Below are 24,556 nucleotides of genomic sequence, written 5' to 3'. Positions count from 1 at the left end.
CCAGCGCATCCCCTTTGCATCGCTCGCTGTTTGGCCCAATTAAAATGCATAACAATCATCGCAAATGGTTTGCCGCTGCACATTACATCGATGACTGCATGGCTCAAGGGTGACACATTCCCTGCCTGCGCGGATAGTAATTGACGCATCACCTTCACATTGCCTCCTCACCATCGGCACAACACTCCATCCAAGGTACGTTATCAGTGGACCCTGCATGGGTCCTGCAGACGGCCTGCCCTTCATCTTGGTCAGCCTTGAACTTTGTATTTACCCTTGTCCAGCAGGAACTCAAGTAATCTTTGCACTATTGATTTCGAAGCACTTTATTGCAGTTTATTCTTTAAAAATTCTTATTGTATTTTTCTTGTTTTGGTCTTTTTTTGCTCAAAAACATTCTTTATTTGTCTAAACTGGTGTGGAGTGCTTTTGTGGTGTTTTCACTGTGTTACTGTAATCAAAGTGGTGCACATACTTTGCACATTGCCTCTTAAGTTAATCCTGACCGCTCTGTGCTAAGCTGCCAGAGGATGAGCATGAGTTAATTTAGGTTGTGTTTCTGACTTACCCTGGTTAGGATTGTGGTCTTACTTGGAGAGGGAGCATACTTATGCCAACTAGAGACCGAATTTCTAACTCATGCTTTTTGGAATTAGCACAAATGGTTCATGATATCTAATCAGTAAAAACAGAAAACTGGAACCCTCATGTATGAATTTAGGGCCACATGAACTGTTTACTGCTTGAGATATACTGGTTGCGAATTTCCATGCATTATGTTTTCTACCACTAAAGATTTTAAAGATTTTTAAGAACCAATGTATGTATTGATAGGTCAGGTCTTAACAATCTGAATTGTAGTAAGTCAGAATTCAACCTACCTCATGTAAATTAATGTAGTAAGGTCACAATTTGCTACCCATTAAAACTCATTGCCTTCACAGAGATGGTGGCAAAAGGAAGGTGGCCTGCATAAAGCAATCAATCATTATTTTTTTTAATGTAGCACATTTTCCTTTACGCGAAGTCAGCTACTTAAAAAAAGAAAATAAATAAATAAAAGTTTTGAAAACTTTTCAATGAACCACTTCCTACTTACAAAATCTTTTTGACAACTGTCAAACGAGAAGGAAACCACTACTTTTCAGATGCTGTTATAATATTAATGTTTTTAAAAAATTGATTTTGGCTGAAAAACATGAATGCATTCCACAAGGAATTCCACAAGGAATTAGAATTTGGAAGGGACACACTAAGCATGCCTCTTCCAAATATTGAATGTTTGGTTTCCTTTACCCATTTAGCAATGTGATTACCTTTTATTGAATCACTAAAGGGGTTTATTGCATTACAAAGACACATTTGCGGGTTGCAAACCATGCGATTTAACAAATTGAAAGGTTTGCGACCAGTTAATGTAGTCATACATCTGTCTCTTGGGGACGTACTTAAAAGCCCCCTAGCACCACCTTAGCACCAGCATAGCGTCATTTCTTTTACTGGAAGGCAGCGCTAAATTGGCTTTTTCCATGCACCGTATTTACAAATTGGCACAATGCATGCATTGTGCTACTTTGTAAACCCCCTTGCACCACATTTTACCTGTAAGAGGGCAATATGGCGCTAGGAGGCCTGCAAAAATGGTACAGTGAAATTTAACGGATTTCACTTCGACATTTTTGGTATCATTTTTAACACCTGCTCAAAGCAGGCATTGAAATTACACTCCCATTGAAACGTATGGGCCTCTTTGCACTTTGCTACATTTTGATGCTATTGTGCTAATTACTGCCATGATGCGCTGTACTATAAATACAGCATGACCACCCAAACAACACACATCTGACAACCATACACACACCACTATAAAACACCCACCCACATTACCCACAACCCTTTACCAACAACTATTGACACCACAAGAATGAGAAGAAGAGAACAGAAACAACTAGACACACACACACCACTCACACCTATACACCACTCACTGACTCCACACAACACACCCAACACATTACCAAATACACCCTCACCAACATACCTCACATTACATTCATGGCACCACAAAGACACCTCCGTTTCACAGAGGAGGAGATAAAGGTCATGGTGGAGGAAATTGTCAGGGTTGAGCCACAGCTATTTGGGCACAGGTGCAGCAGACATCTTTAGCTAGGAAGATGGAGCTATGCTGGAGAATCGTGGACAGGGTCAACACCGTGGGACAGCACCCAAGAACTAGGGATGACATTAGGAAGAGGTGGAACGACCTACAGGGGAAGGTATGTTACATAGCAGAAAGACACCAGCTCGCTATCCAGAGGACTGGCGGTGGATCCCCCACTTCCTCCCCCACAACTCACAGTATGGGAGGAGCAAGTCTTTAGCAATACTGCATCCTGATGGCCTGGACAGAGTTGGAGGAGGACTGGACTCTGGTAAATCAACTCTCTACTATCATCACCCCCCATACCAGCATGCCATCTCACCCCCTCACCCTCACTCCCATCAAGGTGGCTACAGAAGTGACAGTACCAGGGGATCAGTAAGGACTTGCAGGCCATTAACAACACACTGATCTCCATAGCAGGGGTGTTGGTTGACATGGCCAACATTATGAGGGAGGCAGTCTCACACCAGCAAGCCCCTGCCACTAGCCAGACATCTGAACAGCCTTCCACTTCCGCTGCCACTAGTCCCCAGTAGGCCCCACCACAGGACTCACAGGCCACCAGCACCCATCCCCCTGCAGAAGGTGAATAACCCCACAAACGTTCTCTGCAATCCTGACAAAAGCCAGAGACGCTTGCCAAGACCCCGCCAGGAAATTAGACTCTCCTGATTGTCATACTTGGGTCCCACTCAGTCACCCTGTCCACCTTGAACTGCCATTTCTCCCCTTCCTATGTCCCCTTGGAGAATGCACCTGTGCTACAAACAGACTGGAACAATACCTTGGACTTTCCTCCATCATCACCCCATCCCACTGCACTTGTCCCCTATATGTTAGCACTTCAAAAAACACCCTTTGAAAAAAATCCATGTGGAGTATGTCCTGCATATCAAATATGTATTAAGTGAAACAGGTACAAACATTGCAAATTAACTGTACATGAAATGAGCATAGATTCATGACCTGTAGCTGGCTGTTGTGATCACACCAGGAGTATATGTCAAGTCACCCACATCTGCAAATTGAATAGCCAGAGGGAACAGTAAGTGGGCATAGAAGTGAGAAATATCAGCATGCCATTGCCACACAGATTACAGCCAAAGTCATTGAAATCTAAAGTTACACTGTCCTACCTGTGTGTCATTGGAGGTATCATCGTATAACTAATGCTCTGTTGTCCTCATCATCTGCCTCCTCATCCTCACTTTCCACATTGTATGCCACTGCCACACGGGCATCTCCAGTCTCCTACTCATGCAGAAAAGGGACATGTCACCTGAGGGCCAGGTTGTGCAACATGCAGCATGCCATTCCTATCTTGCAGACCTTCTTGGATGAGTAGCACAGGGATCCACCTGTTAGATAGAGTCACCCGAACCTGGCCTTCAGGAGGCTAATGGTCCTTTCAATGATCCTTCTGGTTTGCCCATGTGCCTCATTGTAACGTTCTTCTGCCCTTGTCCTGGCATTACTCACAGAGATCAGCAGTCATGATAGGATTGGGTGACCAGAGTCACCTGCAAATATTGAGGGACAACATTTAGCCACACACAATCCTATATGGTCCACACCACACCCATACACCAACATCTACTGGGTGGGAACCAGGGCTCACCTATTAGCCACACCCTGTGCCTCTGTAGTTGGCCCATCACATTTAGAATGCTGCTATTCCTTAGGACAAAGGCATCATGCACCAACCCAGGATACTTAGCATTGATGTGGGAGATGCACTGGTCCGCCAAGCACACCATCTGAACATTGTTCAAGACACAAGGGTGCCAGTGACTCCACCTCTGCGGCAGCTGGCAGATCTTCTGGCCCAGTAAGTCTTCCCGTTATATTATAATTATTTTCCCAACTTTTACCTCTTCTCATTTAAGATACTTTTTCTTTTCTTTTTACTGTGCCTTTCTACCTTTTTTTGTACTTGTTTTCATTCCATCTAAGTTTCGTTAAATCCTTGTGATCCCTGCATTATTCTATTTTCTGTTTCTGTACCTGACTTCCTCCTGTCTGCACTAGTATGTAGCTTTCTCTTGCTTTGTTAATGAACTTAGCTTTCCCTTCTCCCCTTGTATATCTTGTGGATTGGTACTGTAATACTAAGAGCTAAGAGGACACATTTTTAGGGCAAGTCATCTACCGCCAAGATTGCATGTCCATGTCAGCTTTCCTACGCATGTTTGTGAAGGTTTTCTTTTCCTTGTTCATGTCCAATGCATTTGCAAATTGCATTTGCCAACCAAGAAGTCACATTAGGTCTTCCTGGATTGACCAAAATGTTTCACCCCTTCATTGAGCTTCAGTGACTTAGCTCTGCCCCTTCATTATGAAACATTTGTGGTTGATTTGACTACCTTAGCTTTCTGACATTGTTAACTGACACAATTCTGAAAGTGAATGATAGAAGAAGATAGAACTGTATTGATCTATGGTTGTTCTATTTTGTGATATCAGTTCTTAAATAACAAGTGGAGGCGTATCTGCTTGCCATCAAATATGTGTAACATTTTTTCCAGCCACACTGGTCAGCAGTGTAGGGGCCAGCGACAGCAGCGGTAGGAAAAGCCAAAGCAGTGGCAGCAGGGACAGACATTGGTAAGTCATATTGATCTTGCTTGCTGGCAATTAGTAGTATACTCACTGCAAGAGTGTTGTGTTTGAACTCCCTGCTTTAGCAGCTACAGCGGTGGTCGAGCTCTTAATGGCCTTTTCATTCTGCAACTCAACAGACAAAAACTCATAATGAACTGATGCTACAAAGTATGGGTTGACGGAAAAGCAAATGAAGGATGGAGGGCTAAAAGAAAGAATAGATGAAATGGTATATGAGTGAAAGGATTTGTGAGTGGGTGAAAGGATGTGTAGGTGGCCGATAGAACATGCATGGGTGGAAGAAAGGATGGATGAAAGGGTAAATGTGTAAAAGGATGCCTTAGTGGTGAAGGGTGGATTAGTAAAAGGATGCGTGGGTGAGTTAAAGCCGGATGGGTGAATGGTAACAAACGATACATGGGTAAATGGATGGAAAGGTGATTGAAAGGGTGAATACTGGATAGGCGTGAGTATGTGTGAGCTGGTGGATATATGGATGGCTGGATTGGAATGTTGAAAGACTGGGAGTGAGAGAATGTAAAGTTGAAGTGGTAGGTTTTAGAGGATGACTAGATAAAAGAAAAAATTAATGGATAATTGCTTGGACCAAGATATAAGGGAGTTCTTCTGGAGAGGTATATGTTGGTTCATCTACTTTGCTTGATTTGCATGGGTATCAAAGCTTTGTTTCAAAGTGGGGTGTATGTTAATTTTCTGTCTACTCCCTTAACTCACTTTAGTTGTTAAGTAATGCAGATATGTACACTCCCACCCATCATCATACCTCCCTCCCCAGTAGTCACCCATGTTAGTACAATGTAACTGCAGCATGGTTCAATTAAGCAGTTCAATAGTTTTGTCTCTGTAATGTGCATCTTCTTCAATTAATGCACCATTTACAAAGTTGTCCATTGTTAGAAATATTTGGCAGAGGTTACAACCAGTTATAGTCAGGGTAAGTTACAACACTATCAAAATTATCCTGTGCCCACCCGCTGCTTGGCACTGAGCAGTCAGGCTTAACTTAGAGAAAATGTGTAAAGTATTTGGGCAATAAATCTTACAGTAACACAGTGAAAACACCACAAAAATACACCAGACAGGTTTAGAAAAATAGCTAATATTTGCCTGAATAAAATAAGGTAGAAACGACAAAGATCCAATCAGCACAAGTTCAAATCACATTTGAAAAGGTCTAAAAGAGTCTCAATCCTTAGAAACACACAATACCTGGGATGTGTCAAAAATAACAACACAGGGGACCGCAAAGGAGGAGATGTGTGGAGAAATAAGGTGTTGTGTCAGATTTTCTGGTGCTGCACAGACATACACTGTTTCTTAACATGCTGCAAGGGCTTGTGTAATTTTTCAGGCGAGCAGTCTTAGTTCCTCACTGTGATACAGGGATATTTTGACACCCAGAGATGATGCCCTGAAAATCCTTGATGCACTGGTAGAAGGAGCAGGCCCTGTGTTGATCCGGTAGCCAATGCATTGAATTTTCTCTTGCAAGGCAGGCGCTGAATCAAATTTTCCATCATGAATGTTGGTGCTGCGTAGTTCCTGTTGGCGGTGTGGCGATTTGCCAGCCACAATGCAGGCTTTGTATCAATTTCTGCAGGCGTTTGTATCGATTTTTGATGTACAAGGATTTTCTTGAAGAGGTGAAGTCTGTGTTAGCCCTAAGACTTCAGAAACAGGAGGCAAGCTCAAGGAGGAAGGCAGTTTCCTTCCAGCAGGGTCAGAGGCCAGCAGGGCATCAGGGCAACAAGCAGGGCAGTAGTCGTTCCCATCAAAGCAGTCCAGATGAGTCCTTTGGGCAGCCCGGCAGTTCCTCTGAGAGTGCAGGTGTAGGTCCAGATGTGTCTGATTTGGTGGGGTCAGAGACCCAGTTGATATACCGAAAAATGCCTTTGAAGTTGGGCAAACTACAAAGAGTGTGTTTTGAAGTGTACAAGTTCCCCTTTCAGCTCAGTCCTGTCTGCCAGGGTCCCTGTGGGGGGTTTACCAGTCATTTGTGTGAAGGCAGGCCACTGGCCTTTGAAATGTAAGTGTGAGCCCCCTTCAACCTTCCAGCCCAGGAAGACCCATTCAGTAGGCAGATCAATGCAAATGTGACTGAGTATCCTATATTTGTGGTTGTCTGGGTGGAATGCACAAGGAGAGTTGACAACCAGCACAGACCAGACATGGATTGGAGACAGGCTGTAAGGCACAGATGACAGTAAGTGCAGAGAAATGCCCCCTTTCTAGAAGTGGCATTTCTAAAATAGTAATAATAAATACAACTTCACAGTAAGCAGGATTTTCTATTACACTTCTAGCCATACTAAATATGACCTGGCTACTCATTCCAGTTCAGAAACCACCACTCAAAATTATATGAGGGAGGTTGTAATGCTAGTCTTTGAAAGGAGCAGGACTCACAGTATTGTAAAATTACTTTGTGAGTTTTCCACTACCAGGACACGTAAAACACAGGTAACTGTCCTGCCTTTTACTTACATTGCACCCTACCCCATGCGGTACCTAAAGCCTATCCTAGGGGTGACCTATGTGTAGAAATGGTGGAGTTTAAGGCTTAGCAACTAGTTTTAAAAGTTGAGGTGGCAGTGAAACTGCACACACATCCTTTGAAATGACAGGCCTGGTTAAGGGGATATTTAAGTGGTTAACAGCAGTAAAGTGTGAAGAGTCCTATCAGAAAACTGGAGGGAGGCAGGCAAATAGTTGAGGGATGACCACCCTAAGGCTGTCACGTCTAACATCGATGCAGCACAAACTTAGTATAAGGTGTGTTTCTCTTCCCTCCCATAGCTCTCTCTGTCTCCTTCTAGTAATTTAGTCCTTTATTCTTTCCAAAGTTCTGTCCCAGCCACCCACAACATTCAAAAATCCCTTTTGCCATGTGTCACATTTATATACAAGTCATTAATATTCAATTCCAATTCAAATTCTACCCTTTCAACATTTGCCAACTATAGTGATGCATGTGTGGGTAAAACAAATGGCCCTGTGATTCGTAATCAGCCACATCAAATTCCAATGACCCTAAAGGACCATCAATACTGTACCGATACTGTGCACTTTACATTTTAAAACGTTGTTTGCACAGAGCACTGTTTATAATTTGTCATTTTCCTCTTTCTTTCTTGCTATAACTACTCCTGCTGGATATCCTTCTACTCACCAGGAGGTAGCAGCTGCTGCAACAACCGAGGCTGGAGGCCATCCACACTGAATATCAGTAGCTTGTGGCTCTTCATGAGGCTGAGGATAAGGCCCAGGCATCTGCCAACATGCCCGCTAGTCTGAGCTCCTCCAACCAGCTGCCAGCATCTTCATCCTTCCAGCAGCACCATCAGAGCTACCCCCAGCTGGCATCTTCCCATCCAGGTTGAACCATTGCTTTCCCCGTCTAACACTTGGACAACATTTTCAAATGCAGCTTCCTGTAACACTTGCCTTGACTGCTGAGTGGCATGCACAGAGACAACCATCAGTGACATTCAGACCTGTATGGAGAACACCCTTTTTTAAATAATTTTTTTAATTTTTTTGTTTTGGTAATAGTAACACTTGTGGGTGGAGAGGATGGGAAAGGGTGTTGGGACCATTTTTTTTCACTGTGGACTTTTTCTTGGGACTTTCATTGGACTTTAGTTGAGGACAGGGTGATTTGTTTGGGAGGAGGGGTGGGTCTGTTGTGGGTGGAATGGGTGGGTTTTCAATTTTGTATATAATAAAAGAATAATTGTTTTAATTAATTTATACCTCAAATCTTTATTTTAGTGTTTTAGTGTGCACTGCTTTTTTTAGTGTAGCCTGTTTATGTAACCTGATTAACAAAGTGTATATCAGTTAGTTATACCCTTGCTTTACTCCCCTCTGTAACTATATTGACCACTGGGGATGGTTGTCATTGCCTATTTTGTCTACAGAAACCTAGATACACACAAACAACATCTTCTTTAGTAGATGTTCATTACTAACCAAAACACGTTCACTTCAATCCATAGTTCTCTTACATGAATAGATGAAACGAGGGCTGCTAACTCAGTTATCGTACTTTAGGGTTATCGTACTTTAGGGTTTTCCTAAGCTGGTATCTTATCCCAGGGTGGTGATAGTAGTAATAGCAGGCTGGTGCACTAGCAGGGAAGACACAAGGTACCAATCCCATTTTTGTGAACTCCAACTGTAGGCCTAATCAAAGGGTTATCCATCACTGTCAACTAGACTAAAAGAAAACAGAGAGCTAGTGGATTATATTATATCATAACTTTAGAAAGACTGAAAACAAGCTATCACGATGGCAGTAGGACACAGCCCAGGAGAAGAGAGTTAGACCCTTGATGAATGGATGGAAAAGAGGATTTGGGGAAAGGTGTGACAAAGACAAAAACTACACAAAATAAACCACAACAATATTCACCAGAGTGCTGAGCAGCACACAAACATCAATCTGTTGTGGAAGGAAATGAAGGGATGAGTATGACACAGTTCAGTTAAATACATTGCAAACAGAAATTCAGCCCCAACGATACCCAAGATAGTATATCTCTAAATGTTCTATCTTTGATGTTTGAAAAATACAAAGTATGGAGGATTGAAGGTAGCCCACCCTGTTCTAAAAAGTATGATTGTTTAAAGGACAATTATACTGTATTTCCAAACTGGGTTGTACATCTCCATTCTTCTCAGAATGTCAGTAACTATTTGGTGCCTGGCTCCACCGGTCTCACAGGCAAGCTAGATTGTTGAGCTTTCACCAAGTGTTGTTTATGCTGGAGAAGAATAGGAGAAGGAATGCAGCCTGAAAAACTGTAACTATATTACAGAAAAAATAACAAGGATAGAAAAAAGTGAGGTAAGCTTCGAGGGGAGTCAGGAATGTACTAAGAAGACTCAGTGGCAGAATGAGAATATAAAGAGGAGTTTCACGATTGAGCCAGCAACAGAGGAAACACACACTCAGCAGCATTTCCCAAATCAACACACCTTTCTCCAGTCCACAAAGCTTAGTGAGTACTAGGCATCAGAGTCTTCATCGTCATCATGGTTCCTCTTTGAAGTTGATAACTTTCTTCTAATAGATTTTGAGGTAGTCCTGCCCTAAGTTCTTCTGTCCTCCTCTAGAAAAACAGAGTGGAACCTGCAGGTAAATTTTGGTAAGTTTGGAAGGCTAATCACCCATCAGACCGCAAACATTGCAAATCATCAAAATCAAGATTACCAACTCCCTTCCTCACTGTCTGCCACCACACTATCATCAACCATTACTCCCAATCACTCTGTATATCATCACTCATTGTGCAATAGTTAGTAGTTACCGCTTCCAATCCAACCACAATAGTAGATACAAAATTGTATCTCCTCTTTGATGCTAGCAACAAACTGGAATTTCGCATTTGCGCTGGCAGTCTTTTGATCAATGATCTTCTGGGGCAGCCCTGCTACATGATGCAACAAAAGGATAAGCAATGGCATGTTTCCAATATCTTGAGGGGGAAGTGGAGGTTTCTTCACCACACACTGGTCCAACTCCAATCAATCAATCAATCATAGTATTTATAAAGCGCGCTATGTACCCGTTAGGGTTTCGAGGCGCTGAGGTGGGGGGGGGGGGTGGAGAGGCTGTTTAGCGGTCGAAGAGCCAGGTCTTGAGGAGCTTCGGGGATGCCCGGAAGCATTCAGTGGAGGGCCCGGGGTTGAGGGCGCGGAGCTCTTCGGCCGAGAAGTGGGCGCGGGAGGCGCGAGGACCAGGGGGGGTGGCGCTGGGCGCGGTACAGGCGCGGACGGGCGCAGACGGGCTTGCCTCTGGCGCGCCTCTGGCGCGCCAGCGGCGCGGACGCGCAGCGCCAGCCATTAAGAAGGGAGGGGGGAGGGAGGAGCAGTTGGGAGGCAGGAGGCGGGAGGGAGCGGCAAATGGGGGCGCGAGGGGGGCGGGGCCGCAGGGAAGCAGCGGCTGGGGTCGAGGAGCGCACAAGGGGCGAAAGGCACAGAAATCGGGCAAAAACAGTCACAAATGCAGGAAAAAACACAATATGGACACAATACTGGGATTAAATACGATCGGGGAGACAGCAATCAGGGGGGCACAATGGGGCAAAAAGCGCCGGCGGCGAGGTGCAGAAAAGCGGAAAAAAGCTGAAAAACAAACTTACGGGACGGCGGAAGCGGCACTCGGGTCAAGTGAGCCCACTAGCCACCAGGGATGAGGCGCAGGAGGATGCCTGCGGGTGGAGGAGGGCCTCGAACACGCAGACGGCAGCGTGGTCGTGGGGCAGAGGCAGAAGGCAGTAGGTTGGTGCTGCGGTCGTGAGGGGCGAGTTCAGGACCTGAACCAGGTCCGAACTCGCTCACTGGCGACGCGCAGCGCCAGCCATTAAGAAGGGAGGGGGGAGGGAGGAGCAGCTGGGAGGCGGGAGGCGGGAGGGAGCGGCAAATGGGGGCGCGAGGGGGGGCGGGGCCGCAGGGAAGCAGCGGCTGGGGTCGAGGAGCGCACAAGGGGCGAAAGGCACAGAAATCGGGCAAAAACAGTCACAAATGCAGGAAAAAACACAATATGGACACAATACTGGGATTAAATACGATCGGGGAGACAGCAATCAGGGGGGCACAATGGGGCAAAAAGCGCCGGCGGCGAGGCGCAGAAAAGCGGAAAAAAGCTGAAAAACAAACTTACGGGACGGCGGAAGCGGCACTCGGGTCAAGTGAGCCCACTAGCCACCAGGGATGAGGCGCAGGAGGATGCCTGCGGGTGGAGGAGGGCCTCGAACACGCAGACGGCAGCGTGGTCGTGGGGCAGAGGCAGAAGGCAGCAGGTTGGTGCTGGGGTCGTGAGGGGCGAGTTCAGGACCTGAACCAGGTCCGAACTCGCTCACTGGCGACGCGCAGCGCCAGCCATTAAGAAGGGAGGGGGAGGGAGGAGCAGCTGGGAGGCGGGAGGCGGGAGGGAGCGGCAAATGGGGGCGCGAGGGGGGCGGGGCCGCAGGGAAGCAGCGGCTGGGGTCGAGGAGCGCACAAGGGGCGAAAGGCACAGAAATCGGGCAAAAACAGTCACAAATGCAGGAAAAAACACAATATGGACACAATACTGGGATTAAATACGATCGGGGAGACAGCAATCAGGGGGGCACAATGGGGCAAAAAGCGCCGGCGGCGAGGCGCAGAAAAGCGGAAAAAAGCTAAAAAACAAACTTACGGGACGGCGGAAGCGGCACTCGGGTCAAGTGAGCCCACTAGCCACCAGGGATGAGGCGCAGGAGGATGCCTGCGGGTGGAGGAGGGCCTCGAACACGCAGACGGCAGCGTGGTCGTGGGGCAGAGGCAGAAGGCAGCAGGTTGGTGCTGCGGTCGTGAGGGGCGAGTTCAGGACCTGAACCAGGTCCGAACTCGCTCACTGGCGACACGCAGCGCCAGCCATTAAGAAGGGAGGGGGGAGGGAGGAGCAGCTGGGAGGCGGGAGGTGGGAGGGAGCGGCAAATGGGGGCGCGAGGGGGGCGGGCCGCAGGGAAGCAGCGGCTGGGGTCGAGGAGCGCACAAGGGGCGAAAGGCACAGAAATCGGGCAAAAACAGTCACAAATGCAGGAAAAAACACAATATGGACACAATACTGGGATTAAATACGATCGGGGAGACAGCAATCAGGGGGGCACAATGGGGCAAAAAGCGCCGGCGGCGAGGCGCAGAAAAGCGGAAAAAAGCTGAAAAACAAACTTACGGGACGGCGGAAGCGGCACTCGGGTCAAGTGAGCCCACTAGCCACCAGGGATGAGGCGCAGGAGGATGCCTGCGGGTGGAGGAGGGCCTCGAACACGCAGACGACAAATATGTGACTAAAGAATGATGGGGCACTATAAACCAGACACAAAAAAGTAACACTAGTTATTTTGTTGCAAAGAAAATATTCAACAAGAAATAATTAAAAAGTTGCATGATGGTACTGACATATGTAGTCCAGATAGTAGAGTTTGTCCTTAAACTCAGGTGGTTCAATCACAAGTTGGTCAGCTATCAAATTTGATTCTGACTATTGGTCCTCCTCCTCCTGTGGTACTTCAGGAATGGGGTAATCAGGTGGTAAGAAATGTTGGTTGGTTTTGATCACGGTCAATCTCTCTACATTTTGTGTAGAGAGACTGGTCCTTCTCGTTATAAAAACAGTACAAGCTGCACTGAACGCATGCTCAGCAGACACCCTGGCTATAAGCCAGACACTTTATTGCCAGCCTGCTGAGCTCTGGTCATTGGTGCATCTTACATACCAATACACCAATGGGTTTTGATCCACATACACATTTTGGGTCAACCAGATACTACTGGAACATCCTCTGAATTGTCATTGGTACTGCCAATTCCTAGACTTCTTTTGCCTTCACCTCTGCACTAGACTTAAGATTTGCTACTTGAAACAAAGCCAGTGCTGAGGTTGGGTCTCATTCTTCTGCTGCTGCTGTTGACAATGTTCTTGTTGCTGGTTCTGGCTGCTGTGAAACACCCCAAACTGGGGAGGAGTACTTTCTTAGTTGGCCACTGCCAATGCCTGAAGAAGACTTGGAGGTAGGTGGGTTTGTCAAAAGGCATCTGCAGTGCATACTTCTAATGAGGTAGGAGTTTGTGCAGGTCTTAGCTGGGCCTTACAATATGTGGAAGCTGGTGATGATACCTGTGCCACATCCCTCAGAGCAGGCTGAATAGTAATGCCGGACTCCTCCTTGCCAGCTTCCACAACGACTGTCTTCTCATCGTCATCCTCCCTATCATTCACTTTCATGATTCCAAGGATTTAAGAACTTTTCTTGTGCCTCTCTTGGCATCTCCTGGACTCTGCTGGTGCCCACTCCATGTCCCTGTCACCGTTATCCGAAGTGATGTATGGAGAAAATTATAGACTAGTACCCTTTCTTTTCTTTGCTGGAGATCTGGGAGCCAATTATTTTAAAAGAGGAGGTTCTTGCTCGACAGGAAGCTTGACTTCCTCTTCTGCTCCAACATCAGGAAGATCTAATACTGCTGGCTGCTGCTGCATTCCACTTTTCTCCATTCCTGAAATTATTGGGTACTACTTTGTGAATGGTCAAATACAATTACACTTCACTGCTCATTGGTGTCACCATGACTGCAGTGTCTGACTCACTGACAGGCATGGTCTTGGGTTTAGATTGGGGGTGCTGCTGATGGTGCAGGAATGCTGCTCCCAGTTTTCTCCCCAGAGGCCAATGTGGCAGGCACACATCTCCTGAAAAAGGTTGTGGTCAGCATGTCACTGCTTCAAAGCTGCTTTTTCTCACTGACTACTTTCTGTGGGCAATCTTAAAGCTCTCTGTTTACAATGGCACTAAACTGCACAAGCGGGAGGGATTGGAGAACTGAAATCACTGTACAGGCCTTCTCTTTTGCAATGCTGAAGGAGATGTCTGTTCTTCTCTTGTGCACCTAAAAGCAACCAAGCAAGAAAAACGTGTAGTTAGTGAAATGAGGCATTGTTTCAGGTTGAAATCGTACATACAAATTTAATATTGGTGTGTTTGGTTACTTATGTAATAAATAACAATGTATCCAAACATTGTAAGATCGAACCACGCAGCCACCATACCATGCCATTTCATTACAAATCATACAACTCAACTTACAGATATGGCTATTTGCTTTATTTCTATCTATTTAAAAAACAAATACACCTGTAGTAGTCAGAGAGGTGCATGAGTAATTGGAATAAACCTTAAAAAACGTGGCAGCAAGTGGTTCATGGAAAATGGAATAATAATTTAAAGCATGAATGATGCTGCTAATGTGTCTGCAGTGCACCACAGCTAGGGTGTCCAGAAGAATTAGAATCATACCTAAAGAAACTAAATGCTGCAGTGTTGCTATGCTCCTATGTTGGGTGAATGGATTAATGGATAGAGCAAGGCAAACTGAAAGAAAATTAAATAAATACATTTTAAAAATAAACAAATACATAAAAGTAAAACAATGAAGAACACAACATCTAAACTCATAAGTAAAAACCTAAAAAAAATGAAATTAAAACTTTGAAAAAATGAAATTAAAAAAATTTAAATATCATTTTAATTAAAAACATAAAACAATAAAAAAAAAATTAAAAAAACCAACAGTCAATAGTTGCTGATGTTTGTATGGAAGGACAAGAAGAAAGAAACCTACTGTGAGGCAAAGAGGTGCAAAATAAAAATTGCTAAAAAACTGTAATAATGAAAGCACTATTCATAAAAATAATATTCTTAGTATACATAGTCTACAATGATCCCCAAGCATATTATTAAACTGGTATCACATCGATCACTGCAAGCCTATGGCAAAGACACACTTGCTGGATGCACAAAATGGCCACCAGTTACATGGTCAAACAACAGTGAGCAAGGAGGCACTGAGAACAATGAACACATGCAAGCCTATGACAAAAATGTACTGGCTGAATGCACAAAATGCCCACCAGCCACATGGTCAAACCACAATAGTGAGCAAGGAAGCATGAAGAACAAAGAACACATGCAAGCCTATGGCAAAGGCGCACTGGCTAGATGAACAAAAATGGTCACCAGCCTCATGGTCAAACAACAACACAGAACATGGAGGCATGGAGAACAAAGAACACATCCAAGCCTATGGTAAAGGTACACTGGCTGGATGCACAAAATGGCCACAAACCGCAGGGTCAATTAATAGCACAGCGTAAGGAGGCATGGAAAACAAAGAACACTGTCTGGATAGACAAAATTTCTGCTGGGCACATGATCAAACAATAACAGCATGCAAGGAGGCATGGAAAACAAAGTACACATGTAGATCTATGGCAAAACACACTGACTGGCTCCACAAAATGTCTGCCGCCCACACGGTCAACAAAGTACAGATGTAACCAATGGCAAATGCACACTGACTGGCTCCACAAAATGGCTGCTGGCCACACAGTCAACAAAGTACACATGCAGACCTATGGCAAAAGACTGGCGGGCTATACCAAATGGCCACCTGCAACATGTTAAACAACAGCAAGAATGGAGGCATGGACAAAAAGTATACATGAAGGCCTATGGCAAAAGCACCCTGACTGGACGCATAAAATAGCCACAGATCACATGGTCAAACAAGTGCAAGCAAGGAGCCATAGACAACAGAGAATAGAGCGAAAATATGTAGGCCTATGGACACTGACACACAAAAAGGCACTGGCTACATGGCAGGAAAAGTAAAAAATAAAATGGTTGTCTATGACACACACACACACACAAACATATGCACTAGCCAGACAAAGGAGGTATGGTAAGCGATAAAGAAAACACAATAATTATTTCAGTAATGCCAAAAACAAAAATAAATTCTGCTACAAAATTTTTTACAACCACAATCATCCTCCCAAAGGATAATGACTCCATCAAATACACTTTTTTCAGAAAAGAAATGTGAAATACAAAAAAAAAGTATCATTACATAGATGTTTAAAACAACATGTATCACAAAAACAGTGATTTCACAAACCCAGTGATCAATAGTGGCTGAATTGAGAAGATTAGGCCACATGGAAAAACAAATGATTAATGCATATTTAAAAAACATGGAGAAAATGTACCTAACTGTGCAGTTTTTACCTTAGAAAAGTTAAAAAATGTAATGCAAAAAAGTACTATGGCCCTCATTATGACTTCAGCGTTCTTTCCTTAAGACTGCCAAAGCTGCAGTCTTCCGCACTCCATAATATGTGTACTGCAGGATTTCTGCCAAACTTTGGGTGGAAATCAGGAAGTTTCCATGTTGGCAGTTGGTGGTGCCTGGGTGGTGCTACCACCTGCATGGCCCACCAGAAGGACGGCACCAGCCATATCTTGACCATTAAAATGGCCTGGCAGTGTCCTGCTGGTAGGGCGCTGGCAACGGTAGCAGTGCCCCTTCCCTGCCAGGAGACCGCCTCACCGGATAAGGTAAGTCAGGCATCCGACAACGGAGTGGGATGGGAGGGTGTGGGGTGTTGTGTGTGAGTGTGTGGTGTCTGCGTGTGTGTATAAATGTGTGTGTGGTGTGTGAATGCATCTGTGAGTGCTGTCGTGCATTCGTGATTGTATGTATGTGAGTGAATGCATGTATGAATGTTGCAGTGAGTGCATGTCAGTGTGTATGCATGTGAGCATATTGGTGTGGATGTGTGCCTGAATGCATGTGAGTATGTGTGAGTGAATGCATGTGAGTATGTGTGAGTGAATGCATGTATGGATGTGTGTGAGTGTATGCATGTCTGGAAGTGGAGGTGAATGGGTGTATGCGTGGCGCATGTATGTGGGGAGGGGATGGGGGCTGTGACTGTGAGGGGGTTGGGGCACTGTGACAGTAGGGGGGTGGGCGGTAGGGGAGTTAGGTGATTGCTGGGGGATGGGGAGCTATCTACCCATGACAGGGAAGGAATTCCCTGTCACCGGTAGCCCTACTGCCATGGTTTTCGTGGCAGTGCTACCGCCGCAAAAACCATAGCGTTAAGCTGGCTCATAATGCCGCAGCCGGTCTTGTGTGGACCACTGGGTTGGAGATTAACATCTCTGGCCTGGCGGTTCATATCGTCATGGCGGTATGAGTGGTAATGTGGCGGGTTGACAGCAGCCAACCCGCCACACTCATAATGTGGTGGTATACACCGCCAGCCTGTTGGCAGTTATACCAATACATTAAACCTGGCTGTCAAAAGACTGCCAGGGTCAAAATGAGGGCCTGTGTCCCTCTTGTCCCTCCAGGCCACCCACCACAATCAAATAAAAAAATTGTGTAAAAATAAAAATAAAAATACTGGTGCATGTCTGCTATCAAACCACAACCTTATTGAAAAGTTTTTATATCATACTTCTTGTGAAGTCGCAAAAACAAAGTCATTAAAATCCAATAGTATTATGCAGTAGGAATTGCAGTAAAAGAGAGCAATTCCTTCACCTTGAAATCCAAATGAAAAGTGATAAAAGTGCTGCGAGACGTCTTGTAGATAGGAAGAGGCAAATGGAGACTCTGGGGCACGTCCTTCCTGTGGAAACAAAGTAAAACTGCAAAAAAATATTTTTGCTGTATAAACAACCTAAGCTGTCCATTCACATTCAATATCAACTCAAAAAGATAGTTTTGAGTTGATTTAACTGCTTCACAAGTAGCAAATCATATCAAGAAGCAGCTGTGCAACAACTTAGGATAAATTTGCTTTGCTAATTATGAAAAGTTACTAGTATATGCTAGCTAAGTCATTCCTTCATGTTTCTTGGAAGCCTTTTTAGCCTCCAGGGCCTGATGCTTAATATATTAAAGATAGTGCATACAAAATATTAAGCAAAAGCATATCTTTACAGAGAGCAGTTGCCAAAAGCCATTTGTTAATGTATAGGTAATGCTATGGCGTCCATGAACTGGCTTTGTTTATAACAAAAGGCTATTTTTATAACTTTGCTTGAGAAAATACTGGAACATTAATTCAAAGTTATGTTCCAATTGTTCTGGACAGTCTCATCCAATGGTGACAGTAGATTTTCATAGATACAATAGAAAAACAACTTTAAAAATCTGAACCTTGTGGTGTCTAAAAGCAAACTGAAACTGAACAGTTTGTCAATAGCCTTGCTTCAGACAATGGAAGTCACACAATAAACTGACTGGCAATGAGAAGATATATGGAGGACAAAATAACTGCTTCTGGTTGTAGGAAGGTTGAAGTGGTGTGAACAATGACCACTTAGAATGGATGAAGCATTTTAAAGTTGAACAGGAACAGATGGCAAAACAAAGGACAGGCCTAGGAAATATGGATTTTGAAGTGGTGATCTCACATGGTGACACAGGATGTAAATCCCAGATGCATAGAACTGTCCTCTAAAAATGCCTGTCTCTCCAGCTTCTACCCTACATATATTAGTGGCTTGTATAGATGGCATCACTTTTTTCTACAGAATGCATGGCAAACTTTGCATTAAAAAACTGAATTCCCCATGATTCTGTGAGAGAGAGTTCTTGAATGGGTGATGAACAGCAAAAGTCCAACCTCACAGTTCCCCCCAGTTTTCGACACCATCTGACAGAAATAATGCCTCTCATGCAAAGGAGAGCTTCTTTTAATAGAAAGCAACAAGCAAAACAATGACCACATCAAGCCAGCGTGCTGTTAATGTCATCTTTAAATGAGTAGAATTTTAGCTGATTCTTGCTGCATTAAATAGGCTCATTCAAATACATAGGGTATGTATTTTATCGAGAGAAATGTGAGAACATTAGATGGAGGGACCTTAGTGTTTCTGGAGTTTTCTATTACAGAAAACTGAAGGAATTGTGATTTGTTTTTATCAATACTTTGGTAATTCTAGAGCACTATGTGTGACCAAACACAATGGGAATCATACAAATCACATCACTTAATTCCTCTAGGTCTCTTTGTTTAAGTGATAATTGGGTGGGTAAGTTGGTAGAAGGGTAAAACTCCGTGTGCTGACTGATCCTGGAGCCAGACTGCAGATTTCCTAAAGGGAGCTCCTTTATCATAAGCATTCCCTATTTTCTAGTGGAAGATCCCTGTTCAAACCTTTCAACATCCAATGCATGTCTCGTACAACTATGCTCAGGAGAGTATAGTTGTGCTAGACATGGAAGAGAAACAAATCTTGTATTCAAGCCTCTTCATGGATATGTTCCTTTATGACAGAGCTTGGATGGAACTACCATGCTTTGCAAAAAAAAATGCTAAAAATCAGACAATCATGTTCAATGCATTTGGCTGGCAAACCAGTCAGAGTGAATACGGTCTGGCACCTAGGGATGTTTATATTTTGTATCTGTGGGACCCAGTGGTCAAAGAAGCAACCAAAAGACATGTACCCTAAACAGGCCCTTTTACTTTCAATTGCTTTCCAGATTTTCGAAATACATTGCACTTGATTTGCAGCCTGTTGGAAACCTGAATCCTAAAAAAATTATGAGGGTCATAATAACCCTGGTGGTCAGAGTTAATGTGGCAGTACTTGCCGCCACATTATGCTTACCGCCACATTATGACATTGCTGGGTTGGCTGAAGCCAATCTGCCAATGTGCCACTCCGACTGCCATGGTGGTAGCAGCCACCGGGCTGGAGATAACCATCTCCAGCCCTGTGGCCGCCATTGTGCCTCCGGCGGTATAATGACCCTGCCTACCACCATGGTTTTCGTGACGTTTCTAATGCCATGAATCCATGGCGGTAGGCCCTATCAGTGACAGGGTATTCCTTCCCTGTCACTGATAGGAGGTCCCCTCCCCCACCTCTCCAAACACCCCCACCCCTCCTACTTTCACACCCCTCGTTCACACACACACATGCAGACACACACTCATCCACACATACATACATGCATGCATTCATCCATTCACTCACACATCTGCACACACATCAAAACATACACGTAGACATGCATTCACATTTCCATACATAAATGCACTCAGACACATTCATACATGCACTCACACACATTCATACACGCATGCAAACAATGCTAAACACACACAATCACGCATGTACTCACACATACAACATCGTCGGAGGCCTGACTTACCTGGATCCAGGGGGTCTTCCGGCAGGGCATGGGATGGTGCGCTGCTACCTCCAGCAGCGCCCGCCAGCAGAGTATCGTCAGGCTGTATTATTTTTCATAATATGGCTGGTGGCGGTTTACTGGTGTGGTGCTGCTGGTGGTTGCAGCACCACCTTACCACCATCCTCCAGTATGGCCACAGCCAGATTTCCACCGTTCTTCTGATGGAAATCCAGCTGTGGTCATATTATGGTGGATGGATGGTAGCAGCGGCGACAGTCTTTTGGCGGGCGTCACTGCAGCGGTAGGTGGTTTTTACCGCCGTTGTCAAAATGAGGGCCTATATATTTTACTCATATACGCATGAGACCCCAGGGAACAAAGTTAGTTTAGGAAATTGGCTTCTTGATTGAGGGTATCTGAAGAATCTTCCCTTTCAGGGTGATCCACAAAAGTCACTAAATTAACCTGTGCTTAACCCTCGGCTAGCTTACCACAAAAGGTGGCAGGCTTAACTTAGATCCAAGGTGTAAGGTATTTATGCAGTACTACAACAGTGATTAAATGAAAGGACAACACACACAAAATCCCAGACCAATTAAGCAAAATAGACAAAAGTTTAATAAATAAAATAGCACCAAAATAGTGCCTAGAAGATCAAAGTGCCAACCATGGGCATCTATTCACATGAGACTGGTGCAAAGTCAAACGTTAGGGCCACCACAGTGGAGCGTGGTTTGGATACACAGGGTGGATTGAGTCTGGTCTTGGTTTAGCTTTGGACTTGGTAGAAAGTTTGTAAAAAAATGTCTGAGAAGGTAAGATTAAGTGGAGGGACACTGGACAAAGCTACAGTAAGGATTTCTACATTCATACTTTAGACCCGATTTAGATCTTGATGGTAACGATCCCGCCTTTGCTCTTTCATCTGGAAACCCTCCCGCCACCTTGACAGCCTGCCCGCCCTATTTATGTCAGCTGGAACATAGGCAAAAGACTTCTGATGGTTCGTCATTACCACCAAGAATCTTTACTTGAATTGACAGCACCATAGGCTAAAGTGGCTGGTGGCAGAATGCCAGACCATTTTACCAACAAACCATGATGTGCATTCCCACCAATGCAACTGTCGCGACTAAACCTCCACACCTGAGCTGGTGGATTGGGAAGGATAAAAGGACTAAACTCACCTTTTTTACGCTTTTAACATTTCCTGCAGGAATGAACCCAGTCATATCAGTCCTTCCATTGCTGCTGCTCATGGGACAACATGAAAAACAGCCCTGTCTTCACCAAAACAGAAGATGAGTCAAGGTCAGATCTGTTATCCTCAGAATTGTTGCTTCTCAGTAGCACTGGACTTGTGCCGGTATAAATACTTTTGGCAGACACCACCATAATGATGCACAATGCTTATATGTGTAATGTTGTACTTAGAAAATGTGCAATAACACCCCTTGAGATGGAAGTAGCACCCAACAATCTGGTATAAATTGCCTTCATGGCAATGAACACCTACACAAAAGTCCAAGCAATCATAAAGAAGAGAAGATGTGTTTTTAGTGATGGGCTTGTCAGATCATTTATTTTATATTCTGCATTTTTTCAGAGGTGTTGTGGTTAGACCAGAGGTGGACACACCTCGGACAGGCCTCAGAATCAGTGACATCATCCAATCCGGACTTGCATGCCTATAAAGCCATTCTCACATTAAAGAGACAGTAAGCTGACACATTTACAGTTATCTGCAGCTAATGTTTCCAATATATGGGTTTTGGCAATGGAGCAATCAGCAATCTGTTCGTAAGATGTCATATTTTGTTTAAGAATTCACAGGAAGTGTGTTGTATGTCCTTGAGTGACTTTATTGTTCTGAGTTTGATCACTACATGTGGATCTGCCATGCCTGAATGGGTTATCCATTCTGAGTGAAGTTACTGGCTCTGTGACTCTGCAGCCAATCAGAACAGTTCTGGCATGAGAACACCCACACCAGCAATGTGGAAAGAAGCAGCTTTTGTTTCTTGTATCTTCAGACAGTATCATCTGGAGTTTTGGCAATTCTGAGTCTTGCGGCTGGAAAAGCCCAATGTCCTCTAAGCAGTGGGCCATTGGTGGGGTGTAAACTTGGCTCCACCTGCAGAGCTCACAATGTTTTTGCCACAGTCCAGGCTCAAAGCAGAACACAGAGTGGCAAAACTCCATGTACTCCGCTGGCGGAGCAGCGTTTACCATCCATGTTAATATTGACTATTGTATTTGTTGCCATTGATTAACTTTGCTTGTGCTAGGTATATGTGTCTTCCTAACTTGTTATTTGATTCAAATTTGTTATGTGGAATCATTAATTATTCTTTGTTATTAAGTTTCAGGGTCCTTTACCATGTCATCTTCATTTCGACATTTCAAATTTGTGAAATTTTCAGGGAGATATTGCTGATGGAAAGTACAACGTGAACATGTGTTGATCCTCGGACAGGCCCCCTCTTGGGATGGACAGATATTTTACAGAGACAACTGGCACTGTGATTGTATGGAAGTCCCAGTGTCTGGATCAGACCTGTTTTCTCTGTATTGTTGACATCAAGGCAATATGTGCCAATTAACCTGCTCAAACCACATGTGCATATCAAGCCATAACATACTGCTCTCCCATCACACAGGCTAAATCTTCAATTTGTGTTCAGTGGAGGTAGCTGTTGATGTGTCTCCTCATAGTGGATGGGGCTTTTTTTTAGCACACCACTGAATGGTGGTTGGGAAATTGTACAGAAACTGCCACAGTGTCCTGTAATGGTCATGTGTCTCCAAATTGTTGTACAGCCATGATGTAGACTATTGGTGCTATTGAAGTAGGATTCCTATTGTGAGGGCAGGATGTATGGCTCCAGCTGTAGCCATGCATCAGTTATATCTTACCTATTGAATTTGCTCCCATGCAATATTCCCTTTCTTCCATGGTGTCAAGGTTGTGGTGTGTTCATCTTTAACACCTTTGCTGCCAGGCCTTTCCCCCCTCACGTGCAAAGCCTTTTTTTGGCTACTTGAGGTGGTTTGCACTAAGGCCCTCATGACTTTTTTGTCCACGTAAACTATCCATGCCAAATTTATGTCCTTATTTCTCAACATCCTAGGGATTCTAGAGGTACCCAGAGATTGTGGGTCCCCCAGAGGACACCAAGAAATTAGCAAAAATACAGCAAAAATATAGGGGGTCATTCTGACCCTGGCGGTCATGGACCGCCAGGGCTAACGACCGCGGGAGCACCGCCAACAGGCTGGCCGTGCTCCCATGGGCATTCTGACCGCGGCGGTTCAGCCGCGGTCAGAAACAGGAAACCAGCGGTGTCCCGCCGCTTTCCCGCTGCCCAAGGGAATCCTCCATGGTGGCGCTGCAGGCAGCGCCGCCATGGGGATTCCGACCCCCTTACCGCCAGAACCTGGCTGGCGGTAACGGGTGTCGTGGGGCCCCTGGGGGCCCCTGCAGTGCCCATGCCAATGGCATGGGCACTGCAGGGGCCCACCAACAGGGCCCCACCAAGATTTTCAGTGTCTGCAACTGCACCCGTCGCACCCCTTCCACTCCGCCGGCTCCATTCGGAGCCGGCATCCTCATGGAAGGGGGTTTCCCGCTGGGCTGGCGGGCGGCCTTCTGGCGGTCGCCCGCCAGCCCAGCGGGAAACTCAGAATGACCGCCGCAGTCTTTCGACCACGGTACGGTCTTCTGGCGGTTCCCGCCAGGCGGGCGGCTTCCGCCGCCCGCGGAGGTCCGAATGACCACCATAGTTTTTATCAGAAAAATGGAAAAAGGGCTGCAGAAGAAAGCATGTGGTTTTTTCCCTGAAAATGGCATCAACAAAAGGTTTGCAGTACTAAAATCACAATCTTCCCAGCTTTCAGGAACAGGCAGACTTGAATTCAATAACCACTTTTTTAAACACAATTTTGGCATTTTACAGGGACATACCCAATGTTTACTATTTTGTGTGCTTTTAGCCTCGTTAGTGACAGAAATGGGTTTGAAACCAATGCTGGATCCTAGACAGCTAAACAATTCTGAAAAGTAGACACAATTCTAAATTCAGCAAGGGGTCATTTGTGTAGATCCTTCAAAGTTTTCCTATAGAAAGTAACAGCTAAAATAAAATAAGAAATATTGAAATTGAGGTGAAAAAGAACCATTTCTGTCCTTGTTTTCTTCTATAACTTTTTCCAGCTATGGGAGAATTTTTAAAGCAA

The sequence above is a fragment of the Pleurodeles waltl genome, chromosome 8 (genome assembly GCF_031143425.1).
Source record: "Pleurodeles waltl isolate 20211129_DDA chromosome 8, aPleWal1.hap1.20221129, whole genome shotgun sequence".
Lineage (NCBI taxonomy): Eukaryota > Metazoa > Chordata > Amphibia > Caudata > Salamandridae > Pleurodeles > Pleurodeles waltl.
Note: the sequence above shows the minus strand (reverse complement) of the source record.